Here is a 14338-nt window from a genome sequence, read left to right as displayed (position 1 = left end):
CAGCCCGATGCTGTTCAACGTCTATATGGCCCCCCTCATACAAGTAGCCCGCCTTCACAACCTCAACATCATCTCTTACACCGACGACACCCAGCTCATCCTCTCCTTCACCAAGGACCCACACACCACCAAAACCAACCTCCACGAGGGAATGAAGGCCGTTGCTGACTGGATGAGGAGCAGCCGTTTGAAGCTGAACTTGGACAAGACGGAGGTCCTCAACCTTGGACCCACCCCTCAGCCTGCGATGACTCCTGGTGGCCGACCACGATGGGAACAGCACCAAAATCCACCGACCATGAACGCAACCTAGGATTCATCCCCGACTCCTCCCTCACCATGTCCAAACAGGTCAACGCCGTCTCCTCCTCCTGCAACAACACCCTCCGCATGCTCCGCAGGATCTACAAGTGGTTCCCGACCGAAACAAAAAGAACGGTGACACATGCCCTCGTCAGCAGCAGACTGGACTATGGCAACGCACTCTACGCAAGAATCCCAGCCAAACACCTACAACGACTACAATGCATCCAAAACGCCTCCGCCCGGCTGATCATCAACGCCCCCCACCGCAGACACATCACCCCCACCTGAGAGACCTACACTGGCTCTCCGTCGACAAGAGGATCACCTTCAAGCTCCTTACCCAAGCACACAAAGCACTCCACAACGCCGGACCTGCCTACCTGAACAGCAGACTCAGCTTCCATACCCCCACCCGCCAGCTCCGCTTCGCCAGCCTCGCCCTCGTCGCTGTTCCCCGCATCCAACAAACGACCTCCTGCGGCAGATCCTTCTACTACCTCGCCGCCAGGACCTGGAACACCCTCCCTACCCACATACGGCAGACCCAAGACCGACTCCCCTTCAGAAGACTCCTCAAGACATGGCTCTTCGAGCTGTAGCAGTACCCCCCCTCCCCTCAGCCCCTTGAGACCTTCACGGGTAAGTAGCGTGCTTTACAAGTACTCTGATTTACTCTAATTGGATTGATTGGCTGTTTCATGGGTGGAGCGTGGGCGTCACATGGGTGGAGCGTGGGTGCCACATGGGTGGAGCATGGGCATCACATGGGTGGAGCGTGGGTATTCCATGGGTGGAGCGTGGGTGTTCCATGGGTGGAGTGTGGGCGTCACATTGGTGGAGCGTGGGCGTCACATGGGTGGAGCGTGGGTGTCACATGGGTGGAGCGTGGGTGTTCCATGTGTGTTCCATGGGTGGAGCCTGGGCGTCACATGGGTAGAGCGTGGGAGTCACATGGGTGGAGCGTGGGTGCTCCATTGGTGGAGCGTGGGTGTTCCAAGGGTGGAGCCTGGGTGTTCCATGGGTGGAGTGTGGGTGTCACATGGGTGGAGCCTGGGTGTTCCATGGGTGGAGTGTGGGTGTCACATGGGTGGAGCGTGGGTGTCCATGTGTGTTCCATGGGTGGAGCCTGGGCGTCACATGGGTAGAGCGTGGGAGTCACATGGGTGGAGCGTGGGTGTTCCATTGGTGGAGCGTGGGTGTTCCAAGGGTGGAGCCTGGGTGTTCCATGGGTGGAGTGTGGGTGTTCCATGAGTGGAGCGTGGGTCTTCCATGGGTGGATCGTGGGCCGGGGGTTCCCCATGGAGGCTCCCATCCATTGTACACTTGAATATTTTTTTGAGGGTTCTGTGGCCAGCCTTGACAGGAGAGCATCCGACTCTAGCACCTGTACTTCCCCCACTGCTTGTTAAGCTGGTCTTGAAGTGGTTAAAACCTGTTTGATAAAACAATGATAGTGGAACTGCCAGCGGTGGTGTTTTTCCGGGTTTTATCTGCATCCTTAGTAGGGAGTGGGAGTAAGGCTGTCTCCAGAGTCCCATTGCTGTCTGTAGGATATGTAGCGCTGGTAGCACGAGGGGGCAACGTTTTTCGTTTTGGTAGGAATCTGTTTTGTAGGGTTTGGAATTATAGGACTGGGAGGGTCCTTCTAATGATTATGGATTAGCCAAGATTGCTTTATTAGAGTCAGGAGTTAAGACTTCCTGGCATTCCACTATCAGATCGTCGATGCGATCCAATGCACAGTTGTTAGTTGTGATCTTTCGAGGCTGCTTACTTCTGCTCTATTTCTGACAGGACCACTCTGTCCCCCTCCTACGTCACTGTTAGACAGTTTTCATCTCCCCATAACAATGGACAAAAATGTTTGATGGTGGATAATAGTGTCTGCAATGGTATGTAAGGAAAATATGTCTCATTGAAGATCAGTAAATACCCACAAATGTCTGACTACTTGAGCTACCAAACAAAAACATGATGGACATGAAAGATAAGACAGATAAGTGCAGGCCCCAAAGACAGTAGCCTTTTGAACCTAAGAAGTGGTGATAACTATACCACAATAACAACTAAATAATAACTGAATAGCAACTAATCAGTCCCAGAATAATAACCGATTAACAACAAGTCTGCAAAAAAAACAGTCGCTGACAGTCACTCGAAATCACAGGAACCCACAGTCGATAAAAAGAGCGGGTAATGGTCGTGGCTCCAGCCAAAGGTAATGAGTCAGACTCTTAGCAAAGGACCATGGCCTGTGGATTGGTCTGACTACAAAGTACAGTAACGGAGACAGCCGGCAATAGAAAGCGAGCCAGCACGGCCTTCCTTATGCTTGTCAAAAGTAATTGTAATTATATCACAAAGCGGAGAGGGGAGAATGCATGAACCCCGAGTCCTGAGGACGGTTGTGATGGAGCAGGGAAGAGACGAAAAGTTTTGTGTACCCCTTGTAAAGTCGTACTCATAAATATAATCAAAATTAATCATGTGGAGCATGAGAAAAACGAATTCAACAATATTGCATTTAAACATGAAAAATTACAGGTGGGAAACTAACAGCCATTTGCTTAATTAACCTATTAACAATTGTGAACAAGTCATCGTAACATAGTATGATAAAATGGAAAAAAACTGCACGTGTTTTTTTAATAAACGTGTGTGTTTTATTGTGCCAAAGTGAAAAAGCGTTATGTAAGTATATAAGCTATTTGTTTGCTTCAGCTAGGTAACTTACTAATGGGAATAATAGAAAGGTTGGTGATTAACAGAAAAAAATTATACTCTTAGATATTAACACTCTTTTGTGTTTGTTTACGCACTAGTTCTCATTGAGGCCTCTGTGGCTTAAGATTGACAAAAGAAAATGGCTGCTGGCTGAAAGCAAGAATCTAACGCACGCATTGCGAATGGTAAAGTCAGTAGAGTAGCTGTGGACATCGAGTGGATGATGTCAAGGTCAGCTTGACCCAGGAACACGAGAATGATGCCAAAAGGAAATCGTGTATTTGAGACCCTGGGAGAAAAGAGCAAAGTATCGACGGTTGTGTGACTGAAAGCAGAGCGGAAATGACATTTGGCAAAGGGGTGCAGTGACAATGCAAAATTAAAAACCTGTTCTAACAAAGCAGAATGAAGTAAGTATTGTCACCCCACTTGCTGAAAATGTAGAACAATGTCATACATTCACCCCAGTACAAGGATCTGGGCCTAAATCCATCGTTTTTTTGCACTCCACACCACCCTGGGTTAGACACTGGCTATCCCTTTAACGGGAGCTGCAGGATGACTGGCTTGATTCGGACCCCTCTTCTGACTGTCTTGTGGAACAGATTGTGCAACTAAAACTTTCATTTTCGTGTCTTTCATACGTCTCCTTTCATGTTCTTGCTCTTCCCTGATTCTGTTCTGGTGATACTGGAGCATTTGAAGCATTTGTGACGGGGTACTAGCTTGCCAGGTACTTTCGACTTTCAATACTCGATTTTTAACTTGTGGACTTGAATTCTCGACTAGTTTAGTAACAAAAAGATGAGGGTATGACTCGCTACTTGTCTTCAGACCACTGGTAATGATAAAACATTTTTCAAATCTAGAATAAAAATCACTAGTGTCTTCATCCTGTTTCTGTTTGCATGCTGAGATTGCATCCCAATCTTCCTTTTTCGTGGACAATAACCTTGGCAAAACTTGTATCAATAACTCGGGCAATTCTTTACATTTGTCCCCAAGACCGGTACCTGGTACTCGTGAATTATCTTCAGCTTCTAGAGCTGTCCAATCAATCTTTTTCTCTCCCACCTCCCATTCTTTTTCCTTGAGTTTTTCATATACCCCTGCGGGCAACAGGACCTTTAGCATTTTAATGATATCAGGATATGTATATTCTCCCATACGGAGCATGTCTTTTAATTCTCGATGGAACCCTGCCGGATCTTTGTCATGACAGGGAATTAATTTCTTCATCTCTAAGAGTTCCATCTTTGTGATAGGGGTGTAAACAAATACTCGTTGCATTTCACCACCCGCTGTCCTAACTGGGTGTACTTCTCGTAACGGATGCTGTCTATCTATGTAAAACGGTTTACTTTCTAGAGGTGAGGCGTGAACAAAATGCGGATTCAGAAACGTTCTATATTTGTGGCGCTGTTCTAGAATAACACTAATTAAATCGGTACCTAAACCTCTCCATTTATACTGGAGTAACTCGTTCAGAACATTATGCAACGGACCTGGATCAGAATGTTGTCCCTCATACAGTGTAATGAGGTGCTGGATCATATACATACCCACCAGTCGTTGCTCGGCTGGGGGCAGTTTCAGAAACATTTGTGCCACTATTTCGTCAGGAAAAGTGGTAGAATCAGTAGCCCATCGGACCGCTGATCGGGCTAGTTCTTGTTCATGCATGGTACTAAGTTCACTATAACCGATTCGTGATTTCAGAATGTGATCGGTAACTTGAAATACTTGTTCTAGAGAACCTTGTTCTGGGGCTGGAAGAGGAAATACATTCTTGTGTTCCAGACGTGAATGTCGGTCGGGAAGTCTAGTTCTACCTACATACGCTATTCTGGTAGGATTCTCGTCGTTTACCTCTTCAGTATCAGAGTCGTCTTCTTTCTCGCTTACTTGTGCTGCTTTGCGTTTCTCGTGTAACCTTATTATTTCCTTGCGAATTTTCTTGTACATACTCTCTATACTACTGAGTGTCTTGTGTCTTCCCTCGGCTATATGATCACTCCACTTTGTCAGAACTCTCATTTCAGTCGGATCTTTAGTCGGATAATCTTGTTCTCTTATTAAACAATTAATTAGAAACTTTAAAAGCATGAGCTGAGTCTCAGCTTTCCTTTGAGACATGGCTTCGCCAATACTTTCTGGGTCTGTTCCTGTACGGATGAAACGATATATTCTGTCTAGATCTTCTTTCATATTGGGTAGGGTGTCCAAATACTCGGTCACCCGTCTTACACGCAATGAATATATGACCATATTATCATCCCCTGGGACTGGATCATAACGGCATTCAGTAAGAGCTCGTTTGATATCTGCAACGGACTGCTGTTTGGGCGTACGCTGTAACGCACGTTCATGTAACTCAAGTAACGTTACACGTTTGTGTGGCGGCGGGGTACGAGGAGGATCTCACCCCGCGGCTCCTAAACTCGAATCGTCGACTGGTACTATTCGTGCTGGCAGAGTGACTGATGTAGCGGGTACTTGTACTGTGGGCTGGACCGGGGGTACCGTAACAGGTACTGTAACAGGTGCCCCGGTGGCTGGAGGAACAGGAATTACATTATTTACAGGAGCTGGCGGAACAGGATTTGCATATTCTGGGACTGTGTCGTCCAAGTAGGACGAGAGAAAAATATCAGCTGCGGTCGGTTTGTGACGTAGCTTAATCGGAACTAATGGCGGCGGGAAATTACTGGATGCTTCCGGGTTTGCTTTTGGCAAGCCCTCGGCAAGAAGAGGATACATACCCTTAATAAGGGCATTTCTCTGTCTGTCTGACTGTTCGGCTTTTACTCGTTCACCTACTTCGATTAATTCCCTTTCTTGGGCCCTTTCTGAGGATTCTCTACTTAATTCTGACTTTCTGATTTCTTTTTCGGTTCTTTTATGAGATTCTTTACGCCATAACTCGATGGCATCTTTCTGGGACTGTCTGGCTTTCTTTTTCCATAATGCTTCTTCTACTCGCATGATGCACTCGGCATCCCACGTACCTGATACGGGCCATCTATATTTCTCTTCTAATTCCTTGGTGTACTCCACCCATAAGTCTAGATATAATATGGCACTTATGCCATGCTTATGATACATGAAATGACCTGGACTGTCCCTAGGCGGGACAGGAACTGCTTCCTCGAGCAGACCTTTTCTAGTTCTTAACTGACGTAATTTCGAGAACAAAGGCATAATTTAGACTGGAGTCTGAACACAATACAATACACGATAAACACAATAATAACTTAAGAGAACAAATCACTCATACCACGACATTGAAAACACATGGAATAACATTTAAAATAACAGTTCGGACAGAATATTACCTGAAATACTGAAAACAGAACACATGAATTTCTCGAGAACAGAACTTAATAGAATGACTAGATGCACTGCTAAAACAGCACGAAACTTACCGGTCCCATAAAGAGACGCGTCAGGACCCGCATCCACCTAGGTGGACACTTCGTGTTGGATTTGCGTACCCAAACCCACGGACCAGAGACAAATTAATTGACCCTGTCTAGATACTACCCCAGCAACGGTACTCACCGGGCAGCAAGAACGGAAGGCCTCGGACTGGACTGGACTGCTACGACGACGGACGGACGAACTTCGGACTTCAGTTACAGGTGGGCCTCCGGATACCTCGGACCTTGGACTCTCGGCTTGGGCTCTGGTCGGGACTCGCCGCGTTCCTCCACCGCCTCGTCTGGACGCTGGACCGCAACCTCCGTCTCCTCAGTGGGCCTGAGGGATACTTGAAGCAGAAATATCTGCACGTGCACGATATGGTTCCGTCACGGCTGCAGAGGATCAGGGGGCCTGCGTGGCTTCTCCGGCGCGTGGGGAAAGGGCAAGTCCCTGTTCGGGTGCCATTATGTGGTAAATAAATAATTAATTACCGGTTCTATTTTTCAGAATAATCAATAAACAGATAGCTCAATAAATAAGAGTCAAGATTCGAGGTAGCTGGAGTTTACAGGCTTTAATCAGGCATAAAGGACAGGAACAGGACAGCCTGCATGGAAATAGGATGGCAGCTGCCGGGGACAGGATCTGGGAGCATAAGGGGGGTAACTTTTAATAACAGTGCACAATATTTATAGTTAAACAAATACATTACATTCAATACAGTAGGCGTAGCAGTAGGCGTGGTTTCGTAGCAGTCGCGAAAGATAAGGGCAAAATGATGTAACAAGAAGGCGTGTACAGGGCGTATACATAGACATGTGATGTAAACGTAACAGAATATGTCATAAATGGGGCGGAAACATGGAGGGGGCTACCTGAGCAGCTGGGACCTCTAACCTAGTGGTGCGCGCAAACTGGCAATGACGTGTTACCAGGGAGAACTGGGGGCTATGACTTCTGTGCCAGAAGAGGAGACTAAAAGTCTGGAGTGTCAGAGCGACATGTACCCAGGCATATCTAGTATCTGGTGTTTAGAGTACATGTTGATAGAATCCAAAAGTTATCAGGGCAAAGGCTAACAGACACTAGAACTGGTGCATGCATAATTCTATATGTATTGCATGTGCAAGGAAGATTCTATGAATATTAATACAGTATTTCTCTTACAGGGAGACATAAAGGCTAGACTATGACGGAAACTATTGATGTGATGCAGTAGCTTAGGAATGCAGAGAAGGAGGGCTGGACTGATAACTAGAAACATAACATACTCTTGGCAGACTGGGAGGCAGAGCCAGGCCGGGCCGGGCACTGCGTGGCAAGAAGTAAGCTAAGGGTCAGGGATACAGGTGGGGGCTGTATCGCTCCTCAGAGAGGGTTCAGAAGACAGGAGCTGAATCTGAGTCCGGGCCCTTTTGAGGCCTAGAAACGGGGACAATTCAATGAATTAACGTGCACACTATAAAACGTGGCAACGTAGGTTTACATGGGCCTAATATTCGTAGCTTTCATGATGACTGGAAACTGGCATACTAGAGATGGACACAACTGTAATTGCGTCTTTAATCGATCAGAGGGGGATACATATGCATATTGATCATGCACATATTGCAAAAGATGGGGAACACGTAGGCACATACAACATGGCAAAATTTACTTTTCCACAGAGGTCACTTATGTTTACAAGGTATTGGTAGGGATCCCACAGCACAGTTAGGAAAGAGCATTTGCACAGAAACATACGTGTTCGCCTCCCGAACTTCCCCTATACTCTTAGCAGCCAAAGGCACGTATTTCGTCTGCCACGACCAAGCCTATACATGGTTACCCCCTGACTTCTCAGGCACGTGTTTCATCTAATTTCTGCTGCCTCCCACCTACACGGCCCGAGCAGATTACCATCGGACAAGGACAGCTAGAGGTGTCGTGAGTAAAGACGACACCGCGTGTCAGGAATTCGCTGACTTCGCAAAAGGTTTTCTGCCATTTTGGGGGCCTATGGTGAACAGCAGGAATATTCGCCAGTTAGCAAGGATAGTTGAATCTGCCGTGACTACAACGGCCGGAGCACTTGGCAATTTGACAACCGAGCTTCAGTCGGATCGACTTATGACCCTTCAGAACCGAATTGCCCTTGATATCATACTCGCCGATCGTGGTGGTGTGTGTAGAGTCATCCAATCCAGTTGTTGCATATTCATCCCTGATAATGCGCCGACAGTATACCAGGCCATCTCTAAACTACATGAAATATCTGGTTCCCTTCACGTTGAGAAAGGGGATTGGTCCTTGCTAGGGTGGTTCTGGGGACTGATCGCTGCCTGGGGATGGAAAGCACTAATCTTCATTGGGATGATCTTAACACTTCTGTTTATGTTCTGCCTATGTGTACAGTGCGCTCCTGCACTCTGTGGCCTCTGTGCTACTTCATGTGTACGGAAGCCTGTGTCAAGGGACGAACTGAGCAACAGAATGATGTTACAGCAGCATCTCCACGAATTCCTTCATACAGATTTGGACTCGGATTAACATGAGTTATTGCCTTACATAAGGGCAAAAGGAGGGTCTGTGGTTCTGAAAATCTGGACCCTGTTGTTATCCCAATATCGAGGTCCAATACCCGTGTCACAAAATATCAACGTACCATGACGAATTTAGTGTCCATGAACCGATAATGATTAGGTCATCATTCCTATGTATTTGCGTCACAATCGAGGGTTGCCAACACCCCTAAATCGTAGTTTCCGTCCCAATCCCTTAGACTCCATTTTGTGAACGGCATCCATCTTACGTCTTGCCCTCATGTTAAGTCAATTAAAGGTCGAGCTTGATCCAAAGGGACACGTCCACCTTCCCTGACTTCCCCCTGACCTGTCCCAACTGACTCCATTGCCTTAAGCCAAACCTGTTTGGGCAGCTCCTCGCCCAGTGGCCGAATACGATAACATCGACACATAACATTCCACAAACCATTCAAACCATACAGAACATGCTTTCTACAAACATGCACCTGTCCATATTCCTTGTTTATGGCCAGTTTTATGACTGGGTGGTACCTGCCTTTATTGGTGTTTCATCGATATCTGATGTGAGTCCCGGATCTTGCTGGGTAATCTATCACGAACTGGACATCTAAAATGTGGGCTTGCTTACATGACTCCGCACTTTGTATTATTGCAGAAATATGTTTACAGCCATATCATAAACTCAAGAATTCTTGCTTGAAGCCATTATTTCTGTATAAAAGGAGAAGGCTGGTTCTGTAAAAACGAACACGTACAGTCTCCTGAGAATACATGACCCGTGTTTGTCGTGCTTCTAGGACACGTGTTACTTGGTAGCTACCAATAAAACTTGATCTCTGACTGCGACTAGAAGACTCATTGTTTCTGTGGTCCGGAACAAGGGAGAACTCAGAGGTCTTCGGGTGTTATCCCCTGGCACCACCGGGTTCCTAAAAACCCGGCACCTCAATTACAAAACTTGCGTGCAGGCTATGTGCCTTGGCGTTTAATCAATACTACATCACTGTTGTCAGAATTCAATCTTACTGATAAACAGATCAAACTGGCACAAAGGGGAGCAGAATACATGGTGCTTAGCTTTGAAAAACTGGAAAGATTACCATTCACCGTGGCAGAAAAACCAGCTACTGAGTGGATAATACATGGTAAACTCACTCTGCCTGTTACAACTTTCCATTTCAGTATTGCCTAAAACATATACCAGCAGGCAAATATGAAAGGTTGAGTAAAGGATACATCAAGACATCCTGGGATTTACCTTACACACACAGATGGTGGAGTGGGGGGCTTGAAGTGTTTCTGAGCGGTACTAACTGTGAAAACGCACTACGCGGTTCTCTCATATGCCAGGGCATTAACTTACACGGGGCCTGTGATGGTTCCACTTCAAAGGTATCCTGCCACCTGCAAGGTTCACCGACTACAGTGATTAATCCAACTTTCGAATGGGAGTTACTTTATGTTGAATGATCACAGCTGCTGTGGCATGTTGCCAGGTATTCCATATCTAGTAACGGTTACATCCAGGTTCGCTTGCTGTATGCAGGTCTTGTTCCCCCAAATAGACACAGTCAAGGAGTCGCCACTATGGCCTTCATTGAACATCTCTTCTATACAAATTGATACTCTAAGCAGAATGAAAGCCATTCTTTTACAACAAACTGTGCCTATTACCTCGGCCAAAGAAACCTTTGCTCTACAAGTTGAAAGGACCTCTGCAGAGATACAAGCCCTTTTGAATATAAACTGCCCTATACATTTCTCAGAAATGTTGCAATGTATCTTAAACATGTCTAATACGAGCGATATTGTTCATGTATTTAAGAACGTGTGTGCAGGAGTGTTAACACCGTTTGAAGCAGTTCTCAGAATACTCCCAAATTTCGTGCACTCTGTGTTTGGCGGGCTGCTGCTTCTTTTGAGACTTGTTGCAGGGATACTCTTTTTACTCCTACTGCTAAGATATGGCAAGCCAAATCACTAGCACCACTCCAAGCACCATAGAGCAAGCTCTACTGGAGATGAAATGTCATGAGCGCATCGTCCAAATGTGAGGTTAACCTCCTCTACGAGACCTAAATACCACATGGTTTGTGTTGTTTGGACCAATTTGGCAAGATTGCATCTTACCTGTCCTACGCTGCCTGCTTTGAGGTGAAGAATGCATGCTAGACATCTGTCTAACACTCCCATCAGTCATGCCTACGGATATCAATGCTCTGCTGGGCCCAGTAACGGCCCATGCTATGTGTTGTCCCCAGAGGCTACCAATCCTGATAACAGCATTCATTGAGACCTCACAGACGCAAATTGCTGCTGCTGAGGTACGAGAGGAAACAACAGGCACTCAGGTAACTTCCGATTTGAACATTCCTGATGCGTCCAATGCTGAAGACGATGATTCTCATCTGTGTGTGATTGATCTTCTAAATGAGGTAAATTGAACTTTCACCTACAATGGTAGATGACTTTTTGTCTACAGGACTGGAAGGTTTTATGTTTTCTCCAACTCCGAACACTGACTTTTGATTAAGGCACACAGTGTACCGTGAGACTCTAAATTTGACCTTCAATTTTTTTAAAACAAGAGATAGGGGGGCTGATTCACAGAACTAACTTAAGACAAAATCCTAAACTTACTACTTTTGGTACTCACAGAAGTTAGGATTTTGTCTTAAGACAGACTTAAGACAGAATCCTAACTTAAGTCGGTCTTAAGTCTGTCTTAAGTCTGTCTTAAGACAAAATCCTAACTTCTATGAATACCAAAAGTAGTAAGTTTAGGATTTTGTCTTAAGTTAGTACTGTGAATCGGGCCCTAAACTTGGAACTTTTTCCGATGATTCATTTTTTTTCTCCAAATTTTTATTTTTCATTTTTGGCACAGTAATCTACATATAGTAGACCTATTCTTAGAGAACAGATTTTTTTGAAACACTTTCTAGACAATAACATTTGATTTATGTAATCTGACATGAAATGTTTTCGGCCTTTTTTCTTCTGTATTTACGAGCCATTTCATCATGTGGGTATAATCATGGTTCATTCATTTAGCATTCACTGCCAATTTATGCTTAGAATGAAACATTGCTTTAATATGTACAGCACCATTGCCATTTTATACATAGCAATAGTTTTAACATTCATGCTTTAGCTAAATGTTTTAAGAAATGATTTTAGCATATCATGTGAAAACTCTATTTTAGATATGTTTGACATATTTAGGATTTAGTAATGTCGTTCATGCGAAACTGGAGTGGGTGTTGTGTGTCGATTTAGATACCGCATGTAGGTTTCCCGATTTACGCCCTTATATCGGCACAATTCTCAATGTCCTTATATAGGCATAGAAATCATACCCTTATTTAGGCATTATCCATGCAAACCAAATATAGGCATGGTCACCAACATCCGCTCATCTACATCACAGTGAGTTCTTGGAAAACAAGACTCTTAAGCCTTTAGGACTTCCCCTTGCTTGGAATATTGATTTCTCCAAGAACTCATTTATTATGTATGAACATCTATTCCTTAGGGGTTCATTCATGACGTTCCTCTGCCCGACTTTTACGTTAAAACTGGCATTCCTAAACACCTTCAAGGTATAAATATACCTTCAATTACTATGGCAAGCTACGGCTGTATACTTGCACGGCTGGGCCACTTCAAGTTCTGAAGGAAGTACGAATCCCCGCCTGACTCACTGAGCAGATGCTGCCATCCTCCTCGCAAAGAATCCAGCTCCAGTGTTTTCTGATTCCCCTTGCGGGGTATTAAAAGATCGAGACCCGTAAAGAGATTCCAACCTCTCTCATTCTAAAGTATGAAGCAGACTAGAACCTAGAAGGACTATTGGCAACTATAGCAAACTAAACCATAGCTATATATACTTTGGAGCACCTACTTCTTACCTCGTACTACACTTAGGTTAGGTACACTGGGGTAGAAATATTTAGAAGCGCCAGATGAGTATTCAGATTTTAACCTGCGTTATTTATGTATGTGTTTTTATGAATGTATCTACAAACCAATCGGAATTTGGTTTCGCACTCTGAGTATTTTTTAGGTTTAGTTGAGTCAAGTAATATTCATAAAATTCAGTGGTGCATAGGATGGCAATCCTACTGAGCTCCAACATTGAAAAAATGTCACATCAAACGTATGAATCCTGTGTCCACAAGATACATTCCAACCTTGCACTCCTTACTATTTCAACAATGAATTAATCCATATATTCTGATGATTTCATGATTCCATTGTATATTTATTGGTAACAAAGATTTTCAAATTTCTTCCAAATTTTCATTTGAATATTTCATTTCATATTCAACAATTCTTTCTTTGCCCAATGCATTTCAAGCATATAGCCCTTCACCAAGGGACTTCTTAATATCTAGAAACAGTGTCATATGTCATTATAAATGTCTTATATTGTTAAACACATAAACATAAACAGGTACTTTAAATGTTTTCAATTACATCCACATAGATATCCATATCATATTAAATGTTCATCATATGATCCATTTGGTCTTTTAACGCAATCACCTTCTTATATACCCAGTTTTACCTTATATCCCTTGTGATGTTAAACCTTATTATGCCCTAGAGTGTATAGTCGCCGTAATGTTTACACTGACCTTATATTTTTTAGCGAGGTTCTTTTTAGTGCTGTGTGGTGAGAATAATCACGGTGTTAAAGTTGCATGAATTTAAGTAACTGTTTACCGATGCTCTCTATTTGTATTAGAAAACCTTTTTTCATACGTGTTCTCACCTTGTTTTAGTGAAGATTCACCCTCTCCTCGTTATCGTCGGCGTGCGACGCTCTCTACCTAACGTCTCTATGATCCGCTCTCTAATGCCCTGTTTTAGTCACGTGGGAATCGTGTAATAGACATAGAGGACGTCTAACCTAAATTTTACGGAAGTTACAGAGTACTGTTCTATTAAAAAAAAAAGAACCTGTGTAAATAACTTCATTAACACCCGGAACGGGCTTAGCTGTTAAACATATAGCTAGGTGTCTCCCTGGCTGTGATATGTATGTGATGTTGTATGTACAACTCTATTGTATTTCATGTTATAAAACCACACGGAACGGGCTTAGCTGTTAGACATATAGCTTGGTGTCTCCCTGGCTGTGCTATTTATGTGATGTTGTATGTACAACTCTATTGTATTTCATGTTATAAAACCACCATATGTCATGAAGATGATATCAAGGATATTCTGGGGTCAAGAACATATTTAAAACCGTATTTAAAACGGTGTAGCGTATATGTGCATGTGTATACCATACAAATTCAATACTACTACGTAAACCAACGTAAATAAATTATATACATATTCTGTGTATT

The sequence above is a fragment of the Lissotriton helveticus genome, chromosome 1_2, assembly GCF_964261635.1.
Source record: "Lissotriton helveticus chromosome 1_2, aLisHel1.1, whole genome shotgun sequence".
Classification (NCBI taxonomy): domain Eukaryota; kingdom Metazoa; phylum Chordata; class Amphibia; order Caudata; family Salamandridae; genus Lissotriton; species Lissotriton helveticus.
The sequence above is the reverse complement of the archived record's forward strand: the minus strand, read 5'-3'. Positions refer to the sequence as shown.